Raw genomic sequence first — 15,693 nt, forward strand, 5'->3', positions numbered from 1 at the left:
ATTAAATTACACTATATAATTTGACAAAGACATAAACACATGAAATTTCATACAAGTCCTAAATGAATTGCACAGCCACAAAAAGAGAGGAAAAAGAATAACACCTAAGGGTTGGCGAGATACCAAAATTGGGTTGCACAAGTAGAAGAAAAAGTGTAAAACATAATGTACATTATTATAACTCATTTGCATTATACTATTGTACATATTAAAAATTCAACTATAATTAGGAATGTAAATATAGGTATGTGAGCACAACCGCTTCCTGCCTAGGAAATGAGGAGTACGCCTCGACCAAGTGGACCAGGGCGGAGAAAAGATTGGAGTTACCACCTAGATTAAGTCTAGGAACCATTTAATAGCACCCTTACATGGAAGAACTAAGTCTTAGTACCAGAGTATGGATTTGGAGTTTAAGTATGATTTTGGGAAGGTGTCAAGCACTCAAAAATGCCCAACCCATGAGTCAGCTTCCAATCATTTTGTATTACGTCTTATCCTATTAAAGGCTTAATTAACATTGTCATTCTAACTCACGCACATACTAGCATACATCTAAGAATACAACATGGCATCAATCATCCCAAAACCCTAACATACATCTGTCATGGCATCATGTCATCATAAACCCTAGCATGTTCCTATCTCATTACATCCAAGGCAGCAAACAAATCATGGTAGAAACTAAACATGGCAGCAATCAAACATATTATCCTATTCAAATCATGGCATGTAACATTGCATATACATACCCATCAAAAGAAGATAATGCTCCTATAACAAACAAATGCATGTTCATGTGAATGCATGACTTACCTTACTTACCTTATTGCATCACAACACCTATCCATCAATGAATGGACATATCATGTGCATGTTCATGGTAAAACAAAGAAAACATAAGAGAAAACCCTAATCTAATCATGTTAAGAACAAACAAACAAATAAACAGAGAAACAACTCAAGAAAATAAAAACAAGACAAAACAGAGGCATAAGATGTAAAAGAAACAAAGAAATAGAAGCAGAAAAACTCTGATTAGAGTTTCTAAGTTGAAGTATGCATGTACATACATAAGCCTACATACGCATACTTCGAGTCTACATGCGCATACAGAATTATGCGTGGGCAGGCATGCCCCAAGAACCCTAACCTAGAAACTTAAGACAGAAAATAGAGCAAAGACAAAAACTAAAGAAATTAACAACCTAACATGCTTTAAAACATAGAAACTACTAAACCCTAGGCTAAACAAACATATTAAGATATAAACAGAGCAAGAAAACAAATTAAAATAGAATTAAAATGAAGAAAAGAAAAGAAAATCTTAAAACTCAATACCTCAAAACAAAAGCTCTTAGGCTTGATTTTGAATGTTCCCCTTAGTCAAATCTATTCATAATCAAACAAGGAAGTGATTAGTAATCTTAAAACTCAAAAATCAAGGCCAGAAAAGGCCCCAATCAGAAAATATTGACTTGAGAATATTTTGTGAGAAACTCCCTCTTTGATTCACTATTTCTAATGAATCTTATGCTTTCCCTTAGGATTTTCTCTGTCTCCTTTGAAATATACCATGTAAGGCTTTATATAGTTGAAAAATGGAAATTCGGAATGGCTCCCAGACGACGTGGGATTCATTCCAAATCTCAGCTTTAATGCAGAAAACTTGTCTTTCATAGCTCTCTGGAACCGTAGTTGCATACGCAGGTCCGTGCCTGTGTACGCATGCATCAGACCTGCGTATGCATACACGTGTATGCGTACATAGGCTGAGAGTTTCTTTGGCCTTTATTTTTTAAAAATAGATTTATTTGCTCATAAAAAGTTATATTTTTCATTTTAACATTTCTTAAGTCAATTTAGAATCTAATTGGGCCCTAAACCAACCTTGGGCCTTAGAATTTTAGCATCATAACTGGAATCCGAGTTGTAAGGGATACAAAATGCGGTGTCTACAAGGTAGTCCCCTTCAATTGTTTTATAGTTTTTCCAAGTGTTTTTGGAAGTTGTTTACAGGGCCTTAGCAAGCTCTAAACTTCATGCCTTATTTCCAGAACACAAACATAGTTAATAAAAAAAATTGCAAAACCAAATGTAATCTTTTGAATTTAGTTAAAAATATCCATTCAAAATTATTAATAAATAGAAACGCTCCTATGAATAGAACATTCAACATGACAACACATTGGTGAAGAGAGAAAATAGCAATACTTGAGGTTGAGAGGCTTTTCAAAGAGGGCGAGGTATTGGTGGTTGTGCTAGCAAGAAGACCCTAGTGGCTGAGAAGGACGCGTTGCTTGGAGGCAAGAGGCCGCTGTCACCAGCAGAGGGAGGCGGTGTCGTAGTAGGCTGAGGTCTGTCAATCTCTCTCTCCCCCTTCTCTCTCTCTTTCACGTCATTGTGCGTTTGTGAAACAAAAATTAGATAATGAATGGGATTTAATTTGAAACCAAGTTATAATTTTAAATTTAATTTCAGTCGGGTTAGTTTGCTAAAATCTTTCGTGGAAACTAGTAATTGTAATTTTTTAATTTCAAAAATGTCATGTCATTAAAAAAATGCCAAGTCATTGTTCCGTTAGTAACACCACTAACAGCAGTTAGTAAAAGAACTAATACAACTCATTTTTTAAACTTGAGGGACCAACTGTGCTTAGTTGAAACTCAAAAGACCAATTGTGCTCTGAGAGTAAACTTAAGGGACTAACATTGTAGTTTCGCCTATAATTTAATAAGAAAACTTAGTTTGTATAAATGTATAGTATACTTAGAACATCAGGTAACATCAAAAATTTACAAATTGTAGTGAATTTGCAAAATGAAATCTAAAATAAAATTGAACACTCATAATAAATTAGTACATAAAATCGTGAATTTTATTTAATTCTTTTTTTAAGAAACGTGAATTTCAGTCCAATAAATATTAATTGTAACTCTTTTGGGAATGAACCTTAAATGAGCACAATATTTAGCAAATTTATTTATTTTTCTATGATGTATATGGATATTTTGCAAATTAAAGTAAATTTGATATATTTTTGTAAAAATATGTTTTAAAATTTTCATTTCTTCTTTCCATTCTAAAAAATCCCTAACCTCAATATGAAATATGCAATTAAACGAAAATTTAAATAAATATTCGAATTCCAATTATATTCCATGGAGTCCTACTCCCTTCTCTTGAACAATATACCTCATAACAATTCAAGATACTATTCAATGACGATAATTTAAAAAAAAAAAAAGTGTTGAGGGCCAAAATTTCACAAGAAAGCCCATTCCATGAAAAGTAAGGAAAGACCATGGGCCTTAACAAAATAAGGCTCAATTCATGAAGTTTAGAAGGACCATGAAGGCCCAAAGTCCCAAAAAGAAGAAAAAAAAGAAAGAAATAATAATAATAATAATAATAATAATAATAATAATAATAAAGAAAAAAGAAGAGGATCCCGGTCAGGCTAGAGGACATGCAGCAAGGATCTCAGTCAGAGGATATGCAGCAAGAAGAGCATCGAGGCCCTAGGAACTTGATGTGTCCTTTTGAAGCCTTGAGAAGAGGACCATGGCTAACACATGGGAAAACCAAGATGTATGTTCAAATTTCCAGTAAAAAAGTCATTAAAAATCCAACAAAATAGTTATTTTCTTTGTAACCCATGGTCCAAGCCCATGGGATCCCGAGTGGATAGTGAGGGAGAAGTGGTTTGGTCAGTAGGGGAGTGATTTCTAGTGAAAGGAGGATCTCGAAGGTTTCCCTTGGTTTATATATTTGCTTGGAATGCATGAACTAATGGAAAACTCAGTTCCTTCATGTGCATGACACCTCGCCATAATTTCCTCTCAATTGTCATTTTCAACTAAAGCTGTTATCCAGTACATTAAGCAGCTCACCCACTCCTTTGACTTTCCAAGAAGGAATTTTTCATTTATAGCTAAAGTCAAATGCCCCTTTTAAGTTATAATTGTCTAATTAAGCTAAACCTCTTCTCAACGCACTTTTTTAGGTTCCAGAGGACATGGTTTTACCTAGGGGTGTCCACGGCAACCCGTAAACCGACCCACCCGCCCAAACCGTCCGGACCGATCTGAAAATCGGTCGACCCGACGCCGGTGATGGTCGGAGACGGGTCTCCGCCCCTAAAAACCGACTGAGGCGGGTCGGATGGCGGGTTTTCTTCTTCAAAACCCGATACACTCGATCCGACCGAGGAAACCCATGAAAGAATGCCGGAGTTATGTAGATCCGTTCAAATTCATCAATATTCCAGTGAAGGTTTGGTAGTTTTTGGGTTGATCCGATGAAGATCTAGGTTTTATTCCTTAGATCCGACGGTGAGATGAAGATTGTGCTTCGATTTTCACTTTAGATCCAGAGATAGAGATGATTTTTTCGCTCAAATCTGAGCTTGATGTGGTTTTTGCTTCGATTTTTGCTTAGATCTAGTAATTTTCGCTCAAATCTGGGTTTAATGTGGTGATTTTGAGCTTTGATCCGACGAAGATTTGGTGCTTGTGCTTCGATTTTCACTTAGATCCGGCGATAGAGATAAATTTTTCGCTCAAATCTGAGCTTCATGTGATGTTTTTGCTTCGATTTTTGCTTAGATCTGTGATTTTCGCTCAAATCTGGGTTTGATGGGTTGATTTTCAACTTCGATCTGGCGAAAATCCGGTGATTGTAAGTCAGTACGAGGCCGACAGACCCGACCGTTGTCCATCGGAGTCTGATCCGACTCGACTCGAGGTCGTCTGCGGTCGGTGGCGGGTCGTTCAGCCGTTCACCCGATGGAAGCGGGTCAGTTGCGGGTTGGGCATAAACCCGACCCGGACCAACCCGTGGACACCCCTAGTTTTACCCATCAAACCAGGGATGTCCTCACTTGGGGTACCAGACCATGTCCACTATAAAAGGAACATTAATGCATAGCAGGAAAGGGGGGGGGGGAGAAAATGGGGACTTAGAGGGCGATTTCAGAGGTTCAAAAGATATATTCTTAGAGCTTTAAGAGCCCAGCAAGGGAAGGGAAAGAAAAAAATGGACAAAACAAGAGAGAGCCAAGGAGTAGGAATTCGTCCCATATCCTTGAGATTATTCAAAATATCACTTAGCCTCTAAAGAAACATATGCCAAAAACATGCATACATCAGATATCACGCTCTCTCACAAAAGCCTCCTCACTTAACTATCTTGGAAGACAATGCTCAAGCAAAGCTACTTGGACTTGAGTTCCAAATCTCACAAGTCTTGTGCAAAAGCACTAAATCTGTGAGAATTGGGGTCAGGATCCTTGTGGCTGACTCATTCTTATAAAATTCATTTACATATATGTATATGTATTAGAATGTATATCCTAATTTAAGGATCTAACCATTATTTGAAAATATGTGTATTGTATAGTTGTTCTTGTGTAGGACCTATAGAGGTAAAGGGAAAGGACAAAACTCTATTGCATAATAAGCATGGAGAAAGATTCTACAGTTCAAGGAACCAGAGATTCTGGGTTCCATAGATTACTGACCTAGTACACCTGAGAGCCATGACATCACGTTCGAGGTACCACGACATCACGTCTGGGGTACCAAGTGAAGGAATTATTTTAAATGTCCACACAATAAAAGATAAGCCCCAAATACTCTATTTCAATCTCATTCTCATTGTGAATATTATGAATACTTATTTTACTTATTTCATAAGAGTAAATGGTCATTTTATGACACTAAAACACTTATAATGGTATTTCATTGCTTAGGAGGAATCGCATTTTTGCCTTGAGGAATTTTATGTGACTTGCGCACAACTTGGTTCGTAATAAGCCCCCATTTAGCTGCGGTGAATCAAGCCCAGTCCACCAAACAAAAAGTAAAGGGCCTAGGATCCTTATTTCTACTTGGGCTTGGGTACTGTCCAAAAAAGGACCCACGCAAAGAGTAATATAGAAAATCATAGAATTTGTGCTCATAATTATTATTGTTTTAAAAAAATTATGAGTAATAAACAACAGGTCATGTTAATGAATGCTCTATGGGCATTTATTAATAAACCACTTTAAGAAAATTTTGAAACACTTTTATAAGAAATAAAAAAATAAAATAAAAAACTATTAAAAAATTTAATTATTAGTTTTTTTTTTTTTAAGTTTTCAAAAAATTATTATAGGGATGCAATTCATTTCGAACTTGTTGCGTTAGAGCATTCACATTGGGTCTTGCAAATGCCATATGTTGATAATATTTAGCATCAGAGCCCTAAAACCCCCCAGTACTTGGTCTTGCAAAGTCGTGCAATTGCCAAAAAAAAAAAAATTGCAATTGTGCTACAATGCCAATGTATGATGGCACTGTAGCATTATTGTATCTTGTTTTTTAATGAATTTTATTTTCTCTCCTTCCTTTCTTCTCATTCTCTGGGCTGAGATGGTCTCCTTTTCTTTCTCAACTCTCTCTTTCCTCATCTTTGTTTTCTTGTCTCCCCCTCTCTCACTCTTTGACTCGCTCTCGTCTCTCTCATTCTTTCGGCACTGTTGTTGGCCGAAGCATGCTCCAATGAAGGCGTGAGCTTGACTTTCAAGACAAGCAGCCATTGGATGTCCTTCAGTCCTTCAGTTACTCTCTCACGGCTGTGGTGGTGTTTTTCTAGGTATTTTTTTGTGGCAAGATTAGCATGGTCAGGGGTTGTTGTGGTTTTGGTTGCGAGATGCATGGGTATGGTGATGGATTTGGTCATGGGTGGGGTGGGTTTCTCTATATTTGCTATTCATGGTGGTAGAGGGTTTTCGTGGTGGTAGGGATGGGTGATTGATGGTGGTGGTGGCTGATGTGGGTTCATGGTATCGTGGTGGTGGCAATGGCAATGGTGGGTAAAAGGTAGTGGGCATGGTGGTGCCGAGTTTGTTTGGTTATTTTTTAATGGTTCGTGGCTGGTGTAACCGCCCGGCCTTGACCGGCTAAGCGGAAAAGACTGCCGCCACCATCCCTTCATTCGACCACCCGCCGTAGTAACAGCTCCCTCGTGCACGAGTCCCGTTAAAGGCCCCTTTCGATGTATATGCGTGTTATTCGCACGGAGCTTCGAGTGCTCTCTCTCTCGGTGGAGGGAGGTAGCTCTACCTTTGGCGTTATGGTAAGAATTTGGGCCAAATTTTAAGGGATTACCAAAGGTAAGTGGAGCCGCCGCCAATCATTGGGTTTTTCTAAGGTATGATTGGTCACCTGTTTTTAGTTGATTTTATTATTGATCCTAGGCTAAGAAAAAAGAGCATTTTTCCTAATCTAATGTGGATGGAAAAAAATCTTGATTCTTAAGTCCAGAAGTTTGGTTATGTGTGGGGAAGGTGTTAGGCACCCCAAAATGCCTGTCCAAAAGATAGTCATTTGTTTTGATAAAACCTTAATTTTTGGAGATTGGCAGTAAAAACATGATTTTAGCATTAGCTTTCAGGGCTTTGCATGCATTGGGGGGGGGGGGGGCTTTAAGGTTTGGCTTTTGAACGGGTGTGGTCCCAATATATGCTTTCTTAAGGCATTTGAGCAAAGTGCTAGATTTCCACTGCAAAAATCCGGTGAGAAGTCACCTTACTTTCTCAGCGGAAATTAGGCATCGCTAGCGTTAAGTGACAGGGATCGTAACAATCACACTGGAAAGGGGCAAGCAGGTATATATATTCATACATCATGCACAATGCTAGTACAAAGAGCAAGAAATTAAATGCCTACATCCCTAGAGCATGGCCCAAAACATAGGTGCAAGAAAATAAACAAGGGTCGCCATACTCTTGAGATAAGGACAAATGGTACAAAGCATGATATACCTAATACAAACCATCTAAGGGAGAAAGGGAGAAGGAAGGAAGGGGTTTAAAAGAACACATAACCAAAGGGAAAAGCTAAACCCTAAACCTACTGAACACAGCCGCTCGACTCATGTTGGCAAGCTTGCATCCACACCCTTTTCGCTTGCGTCTAGGAGATCGCGCCCTAGCTCCATGTATCCTCGCTCCATGTGTGTACATGCAAAGGCAAAGACAAGAAACCAGTAGACGAGAAATGGAAAGGCAGAGATGCATAGATAATAGAAAAAGGGCGTAGAACGAACAACCAAAATAGCAATGACAAGCATAGCATATAGGATGCGAGCAAATATATGAGTAAAGGGGCAGACAAGCAAGATGGCAAACAACAAGCAAAGGGTAAACAAGCAAGATAGCAAACAACAAGCAAAGGGTAAACAAGCAAGATAGCAAACAAAAGGTGGTGTCCGTGAGGGACAAATGTAGGTTTGGATCGGATGTCCATAGCCTCATTGTGTTGAAGCATGGACGACACACTAACAAGTAAGACTTATGCATGAACATGTAAACAAGCGTGTAAGGATGCACATAAAGCCAACGGGTGGCACAAAAAATCATGGTAAGCAATCGTCGCACAGAGTGGAAAAGGGGATAGGTGTGCATGAAGCAACCGACATCATGGCGATACATCCCATATGGCTACATCCAAACAAGGCCTCATGGGCGTCAAATGTAACCACACAACCATAAACCCGCTAAGGGTGCCAGATGTGGCAAAGCCTAGAACAAGAGAGGCTAACACAAGCATAAAACATAGAAGCAAGCAAGCATAGACATGAAAAATGGGTGATCCAAACCCTTTGATATGGGCCAAGGTGTATGGACGGTGAGAAAGACCATAGGGCCTAGATCGAGTCCGAACCAAAAGGCCAAAACACAAGAAAATGCGATACAAGGAACAAAAGGGAAGCAATAGCACATGGCATGACAAACAATTCTAGGCCTAGGCACACAAGCATGGCATGGAGCACACAAGCACATGGAAGATGGCATAAAGCATAGATCCAAGCACGCAAGCGTGTGAAAACATAGATCTAGACATATAAGTATGGCAACGTGTATGAACATGTGAAAGCTAGCACATAAACATAAAGGAACATGAATCCAAGCACGTAAGCATGTATGGATGTGGATCTAAGCATAAAACATGGCGAAAAGCACACGAACACATAGATCCAAGCAAAGTATAACCATAGAAATGATATCAAGCATGTGAGCACATAACCCTAACATCAAAATAAAGCGAAAAGAGGAATAAAAGAAAGGAAAGCATGGCATAAAACCCTAAGCATGTAGATCTAAACATGTAAGCATGTAAACAAGTGTAGAAACATGTAGATCTAGCCAAACAACACATAGAAACGAAAGATCTAGGCATAAACATGTAGCTCAAAGCTCAAAGCACGTAGATAGGGACAAAAAAACAAGTGAACAAGCATAAAAGAACACAAATCTAAGCTAAAGCATGCTAGAAACAAGATAAAGCAAGAAACATGTCAAAGAAGGCAATAAAACATATTATTATGGCAAAAAAAGCAAGAACATGCTAGGAAAAAGATTTAGAAGGTTAGGGGTGTGGATGATAGCTAACAAAGCTACATCCACACCCCTAAACCCCAACCAAGATGTAGAACCAAGGAGGTGAAGATTGGGTACAAGAACACTACCTTGTGTTGTTGGTGAAGATGAAAGAATAAAAAAGCTTTGACGTGTTTTTTTTCTTCTTTTTTGGATTGTTTTTTGGGTGTTTTTCTTTGGTGTTTGGAAGAGAGAAAAAACATGTAGAGAGGCTAGGCTAAAGGCAAATTTCAAAAAAAAAAAAAAAAAACTCTTTAGTCTGAGGATAACCCCATGCGTGAATTTCAAGGCGACGGCCCTTGAAGGGCCGCTGCCCTCAAAGGCCCTCAAAAATTGTGGATCTAGGTACCTCTAGAAAGATCTTGGCTTCCTGATTCTGAAAAGGTGTGAAACCTTAAAATCCAACGGTCGGATCAAAAGTTATGGCTCTCTGAAGTTTGTCGTGCGTCGATCGATGCGCCATCCCGGTTTTCGTGATATCTCGGCCGTTCTAACTCCGATTTTGACCCATAAATAGTCATTGGAAAAATAATTCGATAATCTTCGCAATGGCATTAGTTTCAACCCATTCTGATAGCCGTATCAAAATTAGGGTTTTTGAGCCCACCTTGGGTTGACTTCGAGTCAAACTTGGTCAAAGTTATTAAAAATCTCTGAGAAGCTCGGGTTTGGTGTAAATCTATGAAAAATGTTATTTTGTGGAAGTTTGGACCTCGTTTGACCTTCGGTTAAACCTAGGGCTGATTAAGGGAGTTTTGGTCATTTTGGCAGAAATGGGCACTTCGGGTACTCCGGTGCTCGAACGGGTTATGTCACATCGTTCTAGATGTTCTCATGTCCCCGTAGAGAGAAAATAATATTTTTGGATTTTCAGAGGTTCAGCATGCAAATCAAGAGCAGACAAAATACAGTATCAACAGTTAGGTTTGTGGTTGGTTTGTGCCTGGATATTTGTTGGGTTTGTGGTGGGTTTGGTGTCATGGTGGTTGATGTGTGGTGATGACTAGGTTTTTTGATAGTTTTTTTAATGGGTTGTGGCTGGGTTTGCAAGTTGGTATTTGTTGGGATTGCGGTGGGTTTGGGGTCACGGTAGTTGCTGTGTGGAGGTGGTGTGGTTGAGAGGGTAGTTGCTATGTGGAGGTGTGGTTGAGAGAGTGATAGAGAGATAGAAATTAGAAAGGAGTGATAGATAATTTTATATTATTTTATTGTATAATTTATATTATTTTGATGTGCTGAATAGTAAAATAAAAGTTGGGATGTTGATTGTATTATAAAATGGTATGGTATAAATGATAAAGTAACTTTTGAGATGGTAAAATAATTTTTTTGTAGAAACTGGATGTGAGTGCTCTTTCGGTGCATGGAAGTGATTCAAGTGAAAGCGGACATTCATGACAGAGGTCCCCGTCCCCACACATCACTATTCTATTCTAATCAACTTTTGACAGACTACGGATCTTTTTAGGATCCGTTTATTTTGTTGAAATTGAAAATTATATGCTGAAAGTACTATAGAAATAATACAGTGAAACCCATAAATAGTATCAAAAAATATAGTAGAACCCAAAAATAGTAGAAAAATAAGCTGAATAGTAAAATAAATTGACAAAAAATAAGCTAACCAAACCGACAATACATTGTCAATTTTTTACACATCTATCATCTTCTTGTAGTGGGCTGCACATGGTGAAATAGGTGGGGACGATTTTAGCTTTTTACCTTGTATATTTACACATGTATGGTCAAGAATTATTAAGGTGCCTGGATTAAATCTGCAACGTTGACAATCGTTGGAGGAGGGGAGAGGAGATGAGGTGGAGTGTTATGTTGTGTGATTATTTTTTATAAGGCATTAATTAATAATAAATTTTAGAGGACTTTTTCTGAAAAAAAAAATACAATTTTTTCAAATTTTCATAAACAATTTCTTAAAATTGTTGATTAATGAATGCACGGACACAAATTAACTGAGCATTTTTTTCCTCTTCCAAATATAGAAAGTCCAAAGACTACACATTTAGCCAAATATTTTGCCACAACGTATACGCATGACATGCAGTATTTGGATTACTTTTTTACGAAGTATGGATTGTGGACTTATGTGTAAGTTGAGTAATACTATAATTTAATCACATTTTGACATTTATACAAGTTATAATATAGTGTGTGGTCCTTGAATAACTGTAAGTAAAGGGAAAAGATAATATCTTTCAATATATGTGTTTTTGGATGTAAGAAGGAAAAGAAAGAAAACGTTTCTTCTTTCCCTTGATTGATTTTTAAAGAAAATGGAAAAGAAAAAACTACTTAGTTAAAAAATATGTGATTTGTAAAAAGAATATTAGTAATTTTATTATAAAAAAACAATCAAAATCAACTCAAAGTCAGTCTTCCATTCCCATCCACTTTCTTTCCATCCAAATTTAGAATAATAATAAAAATGTGGGCTTAGTGGAAAATGTTTCCTTCCACTTCAACTCAATGTCCTTTCTCTCATATCAACCAAGCAAAGGAATCGCAATAATTTTTCTCTTTATTTTTTCTCCTTTTTCTTTTTATCCAAACAATGTGCTAACTAAGATGAGTCTCATTTGGGTTGGTTGGGTTATAGGGTGACCAATGCAATTAAGTGTGCCGAGGTGGTTCTATAATTTTGTTTTTCTCATTTTGGACATGTTTATGTTCTAATAATTTTGGATTTTCTTTAATCTGTCTACACTTCCTCAACAAATTTCAGCTTCATTTTAACTATTCTAGACCTATAAAATTTTGGGCTTAGCTAATTTTAACCTAAACTTAAAAACATATTTTATTGGCCTAAATTAACTTTTATTTATTTATTTATATAAGACTCTAAACGAACCAAGTTGTTTATGAATAGAGAGAGTTTGGCTCAGAAAAAAACTTATTTATATTTGTTTGTTTAGCAAACAAGCTCAAACATAATAATGTGTTTATAAACAAGCTTGTGAAAATGAGACATGATATATATATATATATATATGTGTGTGTGTGTGTGTGTGTGTGTGTGCGTGTGTGTGCGTGTGTGCGCGTGCGTGTGTGTGCGTGTGTGTTTACTTGTCTAAAATATACTTCTAAATAGATTTCAGACTTGATATTAGATTATGTAAGTTTGTAAATATGTTCATATAGTATCATATTATTATTTGGTTTCTTTATGATATAACTATTCTATTCATAACAAAAATTCATTGATTTTGAAGGGATAAAAAAGTCAAAGTTTGACCATATATGGGGAAAAAAAAAGTTAATCACACAACCTATGAATAAGTTTAAGCTTGTTTGACAAGAAAATAAATCAAACTTAAACACTTAATCTTGTTTGATGATGAGTTTCAGCTCATCTCATGTTCGAAGTAAAATTAAATAAAGAAGTTAGTCAGAACTTTTAAAACTTAGTTCGACTACGCTAATTTACAACCCTACTTTTACAACATTAAAAATAAAATTAAGGGACTAAATTAAAATTTTACAACATAAACAAATGCAACTATCACAATTATTGTTTTCAAAAAACAAATAACACAATTTTTTAAACAAAAGCCCAAACACAAGTTCCCCCCTCCCTTAAACGCAATATCAATGCATAAGACTCCTTCACAAAACAATGTTCATAACTCCATTGACAAGTTCAACTACTACAAAGTCCAATTACCAATTGATCACGAAAAATCCAATATAAAGTTTAAATTACAAATGTGTAGTGCTACGGGCACAATAATTTACAATAATTTCACAACAAAACCTATATGACTATTTGTTATTGTTTCCTTCATATAAGCCCACTCCAATGACAAGTTTAACTGCTACAAAATCCAATTACCAATTGATTAACAATAAATCAAATATAAAATTCAAATTACAAATGAGTGATAAAATGCACAACAATTTCATAGTAATTTTACAACAAAGACTAGATGGCAATTGTTATTGGTTTTCATTTGGCCTGCCATTGACATTATTTTTTTTTTTTACCTACTATTAAGAGCTTTGCTACCTAGGCTTTGTTGTCAAATTGTTGTGAAAGTATTTCCCATACCTTTATTCATTACAAATTGAGCAAATGTTTCACCAAAGGCCTAATTTACAAAAAAAAAAAAAAAAAAAAAAAAAAGTTTCATCAAATATAAATTTTTTAAATACAAATTAAAAGTTTTGTTACTCAACTAATTAGCACCTCTTAATGTGTCCATGATATTCGAGATTCAAATATCCCATTTTTGTTGTAACTATTGATTATAATTTTTTTTTTTTAAAAGAAAAAGAAAAAAAAAGAAGAAGACAGAGTTACCAATACTCATCACAAAGTTCGAAGACAACACACAAAAAAAAAAAAAAAAAAAATGTCATCAATTAGTTGAGTGTTAAGTACCAAAAAAAAAAAAAAAAAATTATTCCTTCATAATTTCTATAAAAAATAAAAATAATTCACTTATATAAAAGTTGTTAAATACAATAATTTGTTGGGGCCTTTTCTGTTGAATGCCATATCTCAATTGTCAGCTGTTGGACGAGAAGCTTGTTGGGCTTATGTTCGTAAAAGGAGAGTTCAAGCCCGAAATTCACACCAATTGAGTAGGCCCATTTGTTGTACCAGTAGCAAGAGTTCAACTGTTACAACTTACAAGTTCAGAATATGTAACAAGAGTTGGAATGTGCTCGAACAATGATGTTATGTATCATATTTTTGAAAAGTTCATCTTCTTCTTCTTCTTTTTTATTTATTTTTTATTTTTTATTTTAAATATTGCATGCTAGAGTAGTAAACGAGGCTTGAAATATTAAGTTTTTTTTTTTTTTTTTTTTTTTTTTTTTTTTTCCCTTATATATTTATTAATTTTTGAAAAAATGCCCATTAAGCTTTAACATACCGCTACACGTTTTTGTGACTAAAAAAGTCAATACCCCAGCATAGTCTCTCTAGCACGCTGCATGCTTCCAAATGTACCACTATACAATCCTAACGAAACTTCCTATAACCACACACACACACACACACACACACACACACACACACACACATATATATATATATATCAACTTTATTTATTAGTAGAAAATGCTTCCAAAGATGCCACTTTACATTCCTAACAAAACTTCCTGGATTCACACATATCCACTAAACATTCCTCATATATAGAAATGCTAATTCAAACATACCACTGTACATTCTAACTAAACCTTTTTATGTTCCTAATATCAATGTCGGTTAGAAAAATATTTTAAACGGCATGTATCTTCACAAGTCACTTTTTCAAGAAAGTATATAATTATATTCAATGGGTTGGGTCCAGTGTACCTATATATTGGATCCGTTGAAATATGGATATATAACAATTATTTGACATATGTCCAAATTCTAATGACTCAAGCTAATTTCTATACAATGACGTCTTTTCATCTTTCATTGTCTATTAATAATCATTCATATTTAGTTTTTTTTTTGGTACTTTGATCCATACACCATGTGGAGGGGCTCGGCCTATACCAATGTCACCTCTAAGTCTGGCCTCAAAGCATAGTGAGATAGCACAACCTGTTAGTTGCTGCCTCAAAAAGCGACCTTGCATCGCCATGATATGCCTCCATCTCCATGTCCATGGTTTAGTGTGGCTGATATGGGTACAAGGTGCCACCACATGCCACCAGACCAGTACTCTCTCCTTCTCAAGTATCAAGGGTCTAGCACCTTGCTACCTCCTTTTCTCTTCATGAACCCCCTCATCCTCTACTTGTTGAACTTGAACCAGCTGATCATTAATGAACATCTAGGCCATGAGGAGTTGGGGGTGCAGGCCATGTCTTCATTTTGGTCCTTTTTTTAAGGATGAGTAGGAAAATGGATTTGGGCTTTGAGTACAAATCAACTCGGGTCGCAATTTTACTATTTTGGGCCTTCAATGGACAAGCTCATACGCTGGGATTAATGTGCATGCCATACTGGCCTGGTCTTGCTGGAATATGTGGGCTTTAGGAATCCTATTACCATCAAAATTTACCCAGTCATATCATAGCTATTGTCCCTGATCATCTAGAAATATGTTCAGAAAAGTTTACCAAAAAAACAGGAGTTCAGAAATCTGGGAAGAAAATACAAAAGCTAGATTTTTATTTATTATTTATTTTGGCTGAAAACAAAAGCTAGCTAGAGTTAGGTGATTAAGTGCATATCTGACATCAGTGATCAGTCTTTTAAAAAACAATGGAAACTGTTAATTGTTAATAATGGTCAATCATTTTTT

Source organism: Quercus lobata, chromosome 7 (genome assembly GCF_001633185.2).
Source record: "Quercus lobata isolate SW786 chromosome 7, ValleyOak3.0 Primary Assembly, whole genome shotgun sequence".
In the NCBI taxonomy this organism is placed as follows: domain Eukaryota; kingdom Viridiplantae; phylum Streptophyta; class Magnoliopsida; order Fagales; family Fagaceae; genus Quercus; species Quercus lobata.